Here is a 12,223-nt window from a genome sequence, read left to right on the forward strand (position 1 = left end):
CAATAAAATACTAACACACGATTGAAAATTGTAATTTTAACTTTATAAATATATGAAGCAAACATGATAATAATACATAAAAACTTTGTACAGTTTTGTTAATTAAAAACTGTATTATAATATAATGAAGAATGTTTTTTTTTTTTCATTATATATTTACTTCGAATACAAAACATGAACAGCAAAACTGTTAAATGTAATCAAACATATTTCAATTGATGAATTATGGTTTTGTACAATCAATAAATACTTATATGGTTTTTTATAAGAAACATGACATATTTTACAATTCAAATTATTGTTCTCAATGTTCTGTGAAGTAATGTTGCAATTATGCAAAGCTATTTCTAATGTCGTTTCACAGATTTCTGTAATTATTGTTAAAAATGCTTAAACAAAAGTAAATTCTGGGTATCTGATAATAATTGTTTTAAGAAATAAATTATTTTCAACTAAAAAAAAAATTGTGAAGTTCATGTACATTACATTATGTATATACAGAAATTGTTACACAATCAAAGCGATGATTAATGAACTAATATACGTTCAGTATGTATTAATATCAGCCCCTAAATTAAACCTATAATTATAGAATCAAAGTCATTTTAAAAATGGAACAGTAATCTTCTATACCTTATACTTCACGAAACCATTACTACTATTAATAATATACTAATTGTGAATAAATCTTCTGCAATTGAACTTCTATTTTTTCGAACAATTTCCATATAACCAAAAAGAACTAGATAATATCCTTTTCTTTATTAACAACTTTCAGACTCATGTGCTCTGTTAGTGAATACAAAAATATGTATTTAATTACATTCATGAATAATTTTAAATATTAAGAAGTTCTAAATGTGATATAAAGCTTCATAACATTTGTCTCTATATTTTGTATCAAAATATTCCTGTGTTTCTACATATTTTTTATCTAATTGACTAATAATTAAACATTCTTTCACTCATTAATTTTAATTGGTCTGTACAACCACTTTTTAAAATATCTGCCACTAATAAATATATACCCCGTATACTATAACAACCTTACACATCGCGTGTTTTGTTCATTAACAATTGATTATTGATAATATATTGGTATGTAATTTCGGATTAATCGGTCATTATCTAATCAAAGTCTCTTATTATTAATGTAGTCTCATTACGAAACCAAGGGTATTTAAATGATTTATAATATCTTAAAAAGAATGAATAACTTTTATGCATCACTTGAGCTTTTCATTCTTCCACTGATTTCGACAGGGAAGCAGTTTGAAACTGATATACTGTAAATTCTAATGATAGTTGTCTCACCCTGTATATAAAACATCTTACTAATTGTAAGATGAGTTTTTGTGACGTTTTATAAATATACAGTGAGTTAAATTGCATAATTATGAAATTTCAACCAATCATAACAAATTAGTTGCCAAATGAAAAAAATGTGTATCATTAAACAGGTATGAATCATAACATTTTTCACAGTTTTATATAGAACCAGAGTAATTCGTTACTGCATTATTATACACTACTATTGCATTACTAAACAGGTCACCTGATAGCTGACAGAACATAATACAGTAATATACAGATACTAAAACCTGCAAATACACTAAAACAAAGTTGCAACAGATTAAAAGCCAATAATATAAATAATCATTCCACCTAAGCAATGACTTTTCTTTCTCATAAGTAATTATCGATTTTCGATATACAATCCACGAAATTTTCCTGCACGTTTCCTTAGGTTCTCGAATTTAAACCTCAAATAAAATTAAATAAACACTTTGATGCAACAAGTTTGACGAATAACTAGTAACTTATTTTAACAACAGTCGATCAGTAACTGACGAAACCCAAATTTATCGACTGTCGACAATGTAGGGATCCTTTTTTTAACGACTGTTGATAATAACGATTTCATTTATAATCACAGACGAAATATACGAGCGCATTTTACCTTATCCTCTCGTAGCCCAATCTGACTGCCATACCGACTTGAAAATTCGGAGGTAATTTTAGCGTCCTCTTTTCATGGATGGCGGTCAGTTGAGAAACTATTCACTGAATTAGTATTTATGGGTAGAGAGCTATAGTGTGTGCGTAAATACATGTGAGTTGACTATGAAAGGGATTAAAAAATGCAATTTTCAAACGACTATAACTCCTACAATAATGAATATATTTCAGTGAAACTTTTTTCTGAAGCAGAGCTCATGGGGGCCTACAAAAAAGTACTAAACAACTTTTCTATAAGGTGTCAAACAAAATTACTAAAAATCAAAAACGAACTTTTAAGAAAAATCGATAAGGAATGCCTAAATTATTGAGCGAAATTAAAAAGTTTCAAATCACTCTGGAAAAATTATTTTCGATTGCAGGGGTCAATTGCAATAATTTTTGGTCAATAGATATATCTCCGAAATCCTACGCATTTTCGAGAAAAAAATTCTTTACGAAATCGTTAGGTAGGCAAATTTTTCGGCGGAATTAAAAAATTTCAAATCATTCTGAAACAATTATTTTTGGTTGTGGGTCACCCGTGTTGATTTGGATCTTTCATCCTACAACATAGTTGGGGACCAAATGAATAAAAATAACATGCGACTCACCAATGATGAAATAGTACCTCTGCAATGACTGCATGTAGTGATCAAGGAAGTCATCTATTAGTCAGCATAGTCCTACCAGTTTTCACGATGTAGGAATCAGGTCCAGAGACTGTAAGAAGACTGCAAGACAATAGCAATTAAGCAATTATAACAATGTATTGTTAAAATTATAGAGATTTTTATAAATATTTGTGTAAGTATATACTTACATTTTTAGCTCGTGAAGCATCACCCAATAGTCCTCTTCAGTGATGCACTGACTCTAGTACCGGTAACGAGAAGTTTTAATTTCAAAGGAAAACAATTAATCAAGTTTATTAGGAGATATTGAACTAGATTACTACGACCGAAGGTTCAAATTGACGAACAAATGGTTCTATTATCGCGATTTATAAAACAAGAAGAGCCACGATGCTCTGGAAATAATTTAAAGTTCCGTAGAAAACACTGATTCTAGTTTCGCGTTTGCCTAACACGTAAACGACGACTTACTTTGGGATCACTTTGCTCCGGAAAACAAATTCTTACTATGTACAATCATTGAAGCTAACGACCGCATTGCGCGCGGCCAACAAATTTCCTGGAAAGAAAACTGTTCATTTAGTAACTGACAATAGAAATACTGCTGTTTCTTTAGAATAATAGATCTAGTTCCTTCTCATTGAATTAGATCAGATACGTAAAAGTTAAATTTTCTCAACAATCATAAATTTGAATGATAGAATATTATTAATGAAGGCAATTATGAAATAATTGCTCGATTTAAAAATATTATATACCAATCTTTAGTATGTATATCCAACTCTAGAGTTGGAAGCATAATGGTATTAACTGAATTAAATTTTAATATTGTCTATTTTTATAAACGTTCTGAAACACAAAAATTAATGTTTGTTAGTTACTTGTCTTTGAATAACATATAATTACGCAGTTTCTATATTCTATTCAATTTGAATAAAAAACTGTACGTAAATGCAATTGCAACAATTCATAGTGATTTTGTAAAAATTCAACAAATATTTGACATCCAGAAATATATAATCGCGATCAAAATGCAATAAAATACGTTAATTAATTCCCATTTAATTTGCCACCTAATCGAAATCGATTATAAAGCAAATTAATAATAAAATGATAAAATAATAAAAATATTTTAAAAACGTATAAATGTTATTTATCAAAATAGTATATGTATATTAAATTTTACCACTACTTATTAGACTATTCGAAGTTGGCGCGATTTGAATGTTTTCAGCTATAATGGCGTCGATTCTGTGCCGGTAGGTTGACTTGATTTCGAATTCCAATCAGACACTGTAACAGAAATAAAATATAAATTAAAATGAAATGCATTACGCTAAATATATCTAATCATAATCAAACAATAATTGATGTATAAGATACGTAATATCGTTTAGGAAGATATAATGAATCGACACCGGTTAGATATCGAAAAAAACGGCCGAAACCCGATTTAATTTTTGCCACAATTCCGACTCAATTTATAGTAGAAGTATTAATTTTAAACGAAAGTATTGTTAGAAAGTAAACGTGTGTAGTAATAATGATGAAATATCAACAGGTTCGAAATACGTACCTCGTTAATAGCGAAACGCCGACAAGTCTCGACACGTCTTATCACGCCAATTTTTACATTAGTAATGGCGCCCCCTCGTTGTACCCAGCAGCGCTCGCGAGGTAGGTGGTGGGTGGAGGTACCCTCCGATATTTCTAGAAGCTTCCATTTCGAAAAGAAATTTCTTGACTTCGAATTTCAGAGACTGTAACAGAAATACACAAATTAAAAGCAAATGCATTACAGTATACATAATTAAAGAATAATTGATGTACAAGATACGTAATATCGTTTAGGAAGGTACAATGAATTGACACCGGTTATATATCGAAAAAAACGCGCGAAACCCGATTCAGTTTCTGCCACGATTCCGACTCAATTTATAGTAGAAACGTATTAATATTACACGAAAGCACCGTTAGAGAGTAAACGCGTGTAATAATAATGATGAAATATCAACAGATTAGAAATACATACCTCGTTAATAGCGAAACGCCGACAAGTCTCGACACGTCCTATCACGCCAATTTTTACATTAGTAATGGCGCCCCCTCGTTGTACCCAGCAGCGCTCGCGAGGTAGGTGGTGGGTGGAGGTACCCTCCGATATTTCTCGAAGCTTCCATTTCGAAAAGAAATTTCTTGACTTCGAATTTCAGAGACTGTAACAGAAATAAAATACAAATTAAAAGCAAACGCATTACAGCAAACATAATTAAAGAATAATTGAACTTGAAATAATATGTATAAGATACGTAATTTCGTTTAGAGAAATATAAAGAACCGACGCCGGTTGGATATCGAAGAAAACGTGCGAAGTACGAATTAATTTTGTCACAATTCCGACTCAATTTATAGTAGAAATATTAATTTTAAACGAAAGCATCGTTAGAAAGTAAACGCGAGTAGGAATAATGAGGAAATAGCAAATTAGAAATCCATACCTTGGTCGCGAAACGACGACAGGTCTCAACACGTTCAAACACGTCTTACCCCGCTAATTTTTACACTAGTAATGGCGCCCACTCGATGTACCCAGCATCACTTGCGAATTAAATGGTGGATAGGGGGAGCCTCCGATGTTTCCCGAAACTTCCATTTCGAAAAGAAATTCCTTGACTTCGAATTTCAGAAACTGTAACAGAAACGAAATAAAAATGCATTAAAATACATGAACGATTATTATGATTGAATAATGATTAAACCCAAACTATATTACAAGAAATCATAATTAAATTCAGAGAGAAATGTTAATAATCAACACTGGTCGAATGTTATAGAAAAAGTACGCAACCGATTCAATATTTGTTACGATGTCGATTGAATTTATAATCAAAAATGTATTAATGTTATACGAAAGTATCGATAGAAAGTAAACGAAAGTAGTAATGATGAAATATCAACAGGTTAGAAATGCACACCTCGTTGGTCGCGAAACATTGACACATCGTGACACGTCTTACTACGATAACTGTCGGAGTACGAATGACGACCCCCAATAATGCTCACAAATTAGGGGGGGAGGGGTGTATTTCGAAAAGGAATAGGGATGCTTCAGATAGAAATCGCATAGACAGAAAACAAAAACGAAAATACTAGACCTATGTACTAGAACAACGTAAATACGTTGATTTTAGAACCACATTGATGGATGATGATATAATATACAAATAAAATATAACTCACATTTTTGTCCATTTATAATTGCAGATGACAAGATTCCTGAATTTATTGACACTACTCACTTCGATAATTACATGTTAATGTGATTCACAAGTTCGCATTACACTAACCGTATCTAAATTATACATTTCGGAATAAATATATCTTGTATAAAGAATAGATTGATCACCAATTAGATACTGTCTACACCACCGATTCAATAAAAGTTTATGTCCTAACGAACCGAAACAATAACCACGTGTAAAATCAGTAGTCTTACAGCGCACTCTGTGTTTAAGAACAATAGCCCTGGAAGTCATATTTAACTCGATTATCGATGTCGGTAACGTCAATAAATTCACGAATTTTGCTTCTGATGTGAGACCACAGACAAGTAATTTTTTAATAAATGATGTATTACAATTTAAAATAAAAAGTAGAGGTACATCCTTACGTATTTTAAGTGTGTACCTACTGTTACGAGTGACACGAAAATGGTAATGGAGTCTCAAGACCTTATAAACTTTTGTCACACTGACTGTCATACCGACTTAAAAATTGAGAGGTGATTTTTAACGTCCTCTTCTCATGAATGGCGGTCAGTTGAGAAACTATTCACTTGATTAGTGTGCAAACAAACTGTAGTTGTATATAAATATATAAAATTGAAAATATCGAACCTGTATCTTGACTTTAGAACCACACGATTGTACAATGCGTAATTAATTTTTGATCAATACTTTTATCAATATCGCATCAGGAGTAAAATTTGTGAATTTGCTAACGTTACCGACATCGATAAACGGGTTAAATATGACTCACAGGGTCATTGTCTTTAAGCACAGAGTGCGCTTTAATACCCTTGATTTTTACGCGATCAGTATTTCGATTCGTTAGAACCCAACCTTACATTGAATCGATGGTGTAAACAACACCTAATTAGTTACTAAACTATTGTGTATAATAGATCTATTTATTCTAAAACGTGTGATTTAAATACGGTGAGTGCTACGAAACGGGAAGTGTCGTGATATTCTAACGTTACAATCGATTGTCGATTGTAAACAACGAATAAATCTTAGTAAAATACATATCATATTACTTTTTGACAATTATTAAATACTCTGCCGAAAGAAGAACCAATTCTAAATTAGATTCTAAATTAAACTGCCATTGACAATCATTTTATGTATCCAGAAAGTGAAAGAATAAAATTTATTCGTTTTGTTAAAAGAACAGAAATTCTTCGATTCATAATCGAATTGAAAATCGATTGGTTCGTCGCGTCACGTACGCACTCTATGCGTAAAAAATGTAACTTTGTAAATCGTAATTATGTATAAAAGTGAATATGTAATGTGAACGAATTCAAGAATCTTTTCATCCATCAACATGGTTCTACAATCAAGGTATTTACGTTGTTCTAGTATGTAGGCTTATCTTCATTCTTTTTTTTGTATTATTTTTGAAATTTCGAAAACGAGGTTTGACCTTCCTTTTCAGAATACAAATCTTGCGAGACGACGTTGCTTCCCTCATCCCCCCACGCATTTAGCGAGCATTAATTTCGTTTAAAATTAATATTTCTACTATAAATTGAGTCGAAACTGTATTTCGGACGTTTTTCTCGATATCTAACCGGCGGCGATTCTTTATATTTCTCTAATCAAAATTACGTATCTTCGCGACCAACGAGGTGCGCATTTCTAACCTGTTGATATTTCATCATTACTACTCTCGATTACTTTCTATCGATACTTTCGCACAACATTAATACATTTTTTATTATAAATTCAATCGACATCGTAACAAATATTGAATCGGTTTCGTACTTTTTCTATAACATTCGACCAGTGTTAATTATTAACATTTCTCTCTGAATTTAATTAGGATTTCTTCTAATACAGTTTGGGTTTAATCATTATTCAATCATAATAATCGTTCATGTATTTTAATGCATTTTTATTTCGTTTCTGTTACAGTTTCTGAAATTCGAAGTCAAGGAATTTCTTTTCGAAACGGAAGCTTCGGGAAACATCGGAGGCTCCCCCTATCCACCACTTAATTCGCAAGTGATGCTGGGTACATCGAGTGGGCGCCATTACTAGTGTAAAAATTAGCGGGGTAAAACGTGTTCGAACGTCTTGAGACCTGTCGTCGTTTCGCGACCAAGGTATGGATTTCTAATTTGCTATTTCCTCATTATTCGGCCTCGCGTTTACTTTCTAACGTTGCTTTCGTTTAAAATTAATATTTCTACTATAAATTGAGTCGGAACTGTGACAAAATTGATTCGTACTTCGCACGTTTTCTTCGATATCCAACCGGCGTCGGTTCTTTATATTTCTCTAAACGAAATTACGTATCTTATACATATTATTTCAAGTTCAATTATTCTTTAATTATGTTTGCTGTAATGCGTTTGCTTTTAATTTGTATTTTATTTCTGTTACAGTCTCTGAAATTCGAAGTCAAGAAATTTCTTTTCGAAATGGAAGCTTCTAGAAATATCGGAGGGTACCTCCACCCACCACCTACCTCGCGAGCGCTGCTGGGTACAACGAGGGGGCGCCATTACTAATGTAAAAATTGGCGTGATAAGACGTGTCGAGACCTGTCGACGTTTCGCTACCAACTAGGTATGTATTTCTAACCTGTTGATATTTCATCATTATTACTACACGCGTTTACTCCCTAACGGTGCTTTCGTGTAATATTAATAAGTTTCTACTATAAATTGTGTCGGAATCGTGGCAGAAACTGAATCGGGTTTCGCGCGTTTTTTTCGATATATAACCGGTGTCAATTCATTGTACCTTCCTAAACGATATTATGTATCTTGTACATCAATTATTCTTTAATTATGTTTACTGTAATACACTTGCTTTTAATTTGTATTTTATTTCTGGTACTGTCTCTGATATTCGAAGTCAAGAAATTTCCTTTCGAAATGGAAGCTTCTAGAAATATCGGAGGGTACCTCCACCCACCACCTACTTCGCGAGCGCTGCTGGGTACAACGAGGGGGCGCCATTACTAATGTAAAAATTGGCGTGATAAGACGTGTCGAGACCTGTCGGTGTTTCGCTATTAACGAGGTACGTATTTCGAACCTGTTGATACTTCATCATTATTACTATACGCGTGTACTCCCTAACGGTGCTTTCGTGTAATATTAATACGTTTCTACTATAAATTGAGTCGGAATCGTGGCAGAAATTGAATCAGGTTCCGCGCGTTTTCTCTGACATTCGATCGGTGTTAATTATTAACATGTCTCTGAATTTAATCAAGATTTCGTGCAATACAGTTTGGATTTAATCATTCCTTAATTATAATTATCATCCATGTACTTTCATACATCTTTATTTCGTTTTTGCTACAGTCTCTTATTAGAATTCGAAATCAACGGATTTCTGTTCGAAATAAAAGCTATTCTAACGACGGATCTCCTCCCCAATTCGCGAACGTTGCTGGGTACAGCGAGGGGGCGCCATTAGTATTGTAAAAATTGGCGTGATAAGACGTGTCGAGACCTGTCGGTGTTTCGCTATTAATAAGTTACGTATTTCTAATCTGTTGATACTTCATCATTATTACTACACGCGTTTACTCTCTGACGGTGCTTTCGCCTACTATTAATATATTTTTGATCATAAATTCAATTAATATCGTGACAAATATTAAATCGATTTCGTACTTTTTCTACGACATTCGATCGGTGTTAATTATTAACATGTCTCTCTGAATTTAATCACGATTTCTTGCAATAGAGTTTGGATTTAATTATTCCTCAATTATAATTATCGTTCACATACTTTCATGCATTTTTATTTCGTTTCTGCTACAGTCTATTCCGGGGATACGAAGTCAAGAAACGTTATATTGGCGCGTAAACGACGCCATGTTAGGTAAATGACTCGAAGAAATTTCAAACGGAATATTGGTAACCTTTCAATTATTACAACAAATAGTATCTATATTTATATATTTTTGTTTATTTATTGAGTTCTTTTACGTTGCAAGCATGATATAAAATTACATAAACGGTCAGTGTTAATTTTTATATTAAAGTGTTTCGAATTTTGTGATACTTTGAAATGGCGTCGGTAGATATTAATCGTGATTCTGATCATGGTTGAACATTTCCGAGTATTATTCATTTAGTTGATTGTTTACAATGCTTTCTTTATGAATTGTCGTAATTGCAATTTGCATACATATTTCGATGCAAATTTAGAATCGTAGAAATTGCGTAATTGGAATATGCATAAATAGTTAACGAACTTTAATTTTTGCAAATTTCGGAATATTTATAAAAATTACGTGATATTTCAACATCCGATTAAATAAACATAATCATGCTTACAACTCTAACTGTGAAAGTTGATGATTTAATATTTATAAATTGAATAATTACTTTAGAGTAATTATTTTCTTGAATAATATTTTATCGGGAATATTTCGTTGTTTGGAAATATTTCACCTTCGCGACGTCAACTTTTTACAGTCAATTATAATAAATTGTATCGCAGTTCTAAGTCATGTAGTATTTTTGTTGACGAATAAGGAAGAAAAAAAGAAAACCCAGCAGGAAAAGCACATGTGTGCTTTTTCTATTTCTTCTCTTCTATCCCTTTCTTTTCAGCTTTTTTTTTTTGAAAATTTGTTGGCCGCGCCCAATGCGGCTGGTAGATTCAGTGTTTGATGCGTAGAAAGTTTGTTTTTAAGGGGTCAGCAACCCTGAGTAAATTCTCGTTTACATCTTAGGCAATCGCGAAATTGAGTCAGTGTTTATTACGCAATCATAAATTACTTCCAGAGCACCGTGGCTCTGTTTTATGAATCGCGAAAATAGAATCATTTGTTCGCCGATTTCAATTTTCCCACATGCAAAAAGTGTAAGTATCTATAAATATAATCTAATTTTTCTATATAAAATTTCCAAAATTAGCAAAAATCTTTTTATTTAAATTCAAATTTCTATAATTTAAAAACAAGGTGTTATATTTTCTATCTCTTCTTGCAGGACCCTGACACAGGATATTTACAGGATATTTCACCAACATACTTATGGATCCAACTTCATGGACTTCGTTGATAACTCTACGATTGAGTGAGTCGCATGCATTTATGTTCCTCTGGTCCCCAACCATGTTGTAGGATGAAAGATCCGCATCAACACGGGTGACCAGTTGTATATTTTTGGCGAGTTTTGTGACCGCGGGTATTTTATATACCCGTGAGTAGTAACATCTATTGTTATATTTTTTTAGTGCAGGCTAGAGTCTTCTTGCACTCGCGTTTTTTAATGTAACAAATAAATGTTTCTCAATGTGATAAATAATTTTTATAAAATATGTAAAATATTTTCATTAACTTTACATAAATTATATGATTAAGTAGAATATAAATTGATATAATGTGAAAACATTATATTAATCATATGATCGAGTAAAATATGAATGACAATTAATATAGATACAATATCATTATACAATAATTTTTACATTAATATAATTATTAAGTATTGATCGTTTCTTTAATTAATATATCATATAATGTATTTCACGTGCAAGAAGGCATTTCGCGATTGATCGATTTTCAAGTCAAAGTAACATACATATTAGTTTCATCTCTTAAAAAATTTACTTTGACGACAGAATCGACCAAGGATAATTGAATATTTTGAATAATAATTAATAAATTTATTTCAATAATGTACTCCAATTTTAAAAGTAAATTATTTTATCGTGAAGTTTTAAGTAAAGTCTTTCATTTTAAATAATTAAATTTCAATCATGAAATAATAAATTTTTTTCAATAATAATATTTTTCAATATTAACGTATTTTATTTTTGATGTATTGCATATAAGAAGGTCGAGTCATTTTTACTATAAATTAATTAAGAAATACCGTTTAGCACCATTTACTTAATTAATCACTTTTCTAGTCAGGATTTTCAGAATAATCTTTCCGTGCTCGTTGCCTGAGTTCACGCACATGCCCAGGTGCTATTTGCATGAGCGAATGCAACGGGGCACGATGATTTAATTTGTAAAATTTCTAATAAATCATGTGTGTGCGGCTGACACTGGGCTAATGATTCGTGCACGACGTAATCTCCACATGTGTATGTTTGTGGTTAGGCTGTGGAATTACGTCGTTTAAACAATTCTCTATAATTCAATAAATTCTATAAATTGCAACATTAAATTTCTATTTACCAATTTACCAAACAAATTACTGATATTATTGTTTACATATTCATTTTAATACACGATGATTGTAGTAGATCATACTACAATTAAGTAACAGATACAACATAATTGATTAAAGACTTTACATTGTATTAAATAATACAAAGGTTTTA

This window comes from Colletes latitarsis, chromosome 11 (genome assembly GCF_051014445.1).
Source record: "Colletes latitarsis isolate SP2378_abdomen chromosome 11, iyColLati1, whole genome shotgun sequence".
NCBI lineage: Eukaryota > Metazoa > Arthropoda > Insecta > Hymenoptera > Colletidae > Colletes > Colletes latitarsis.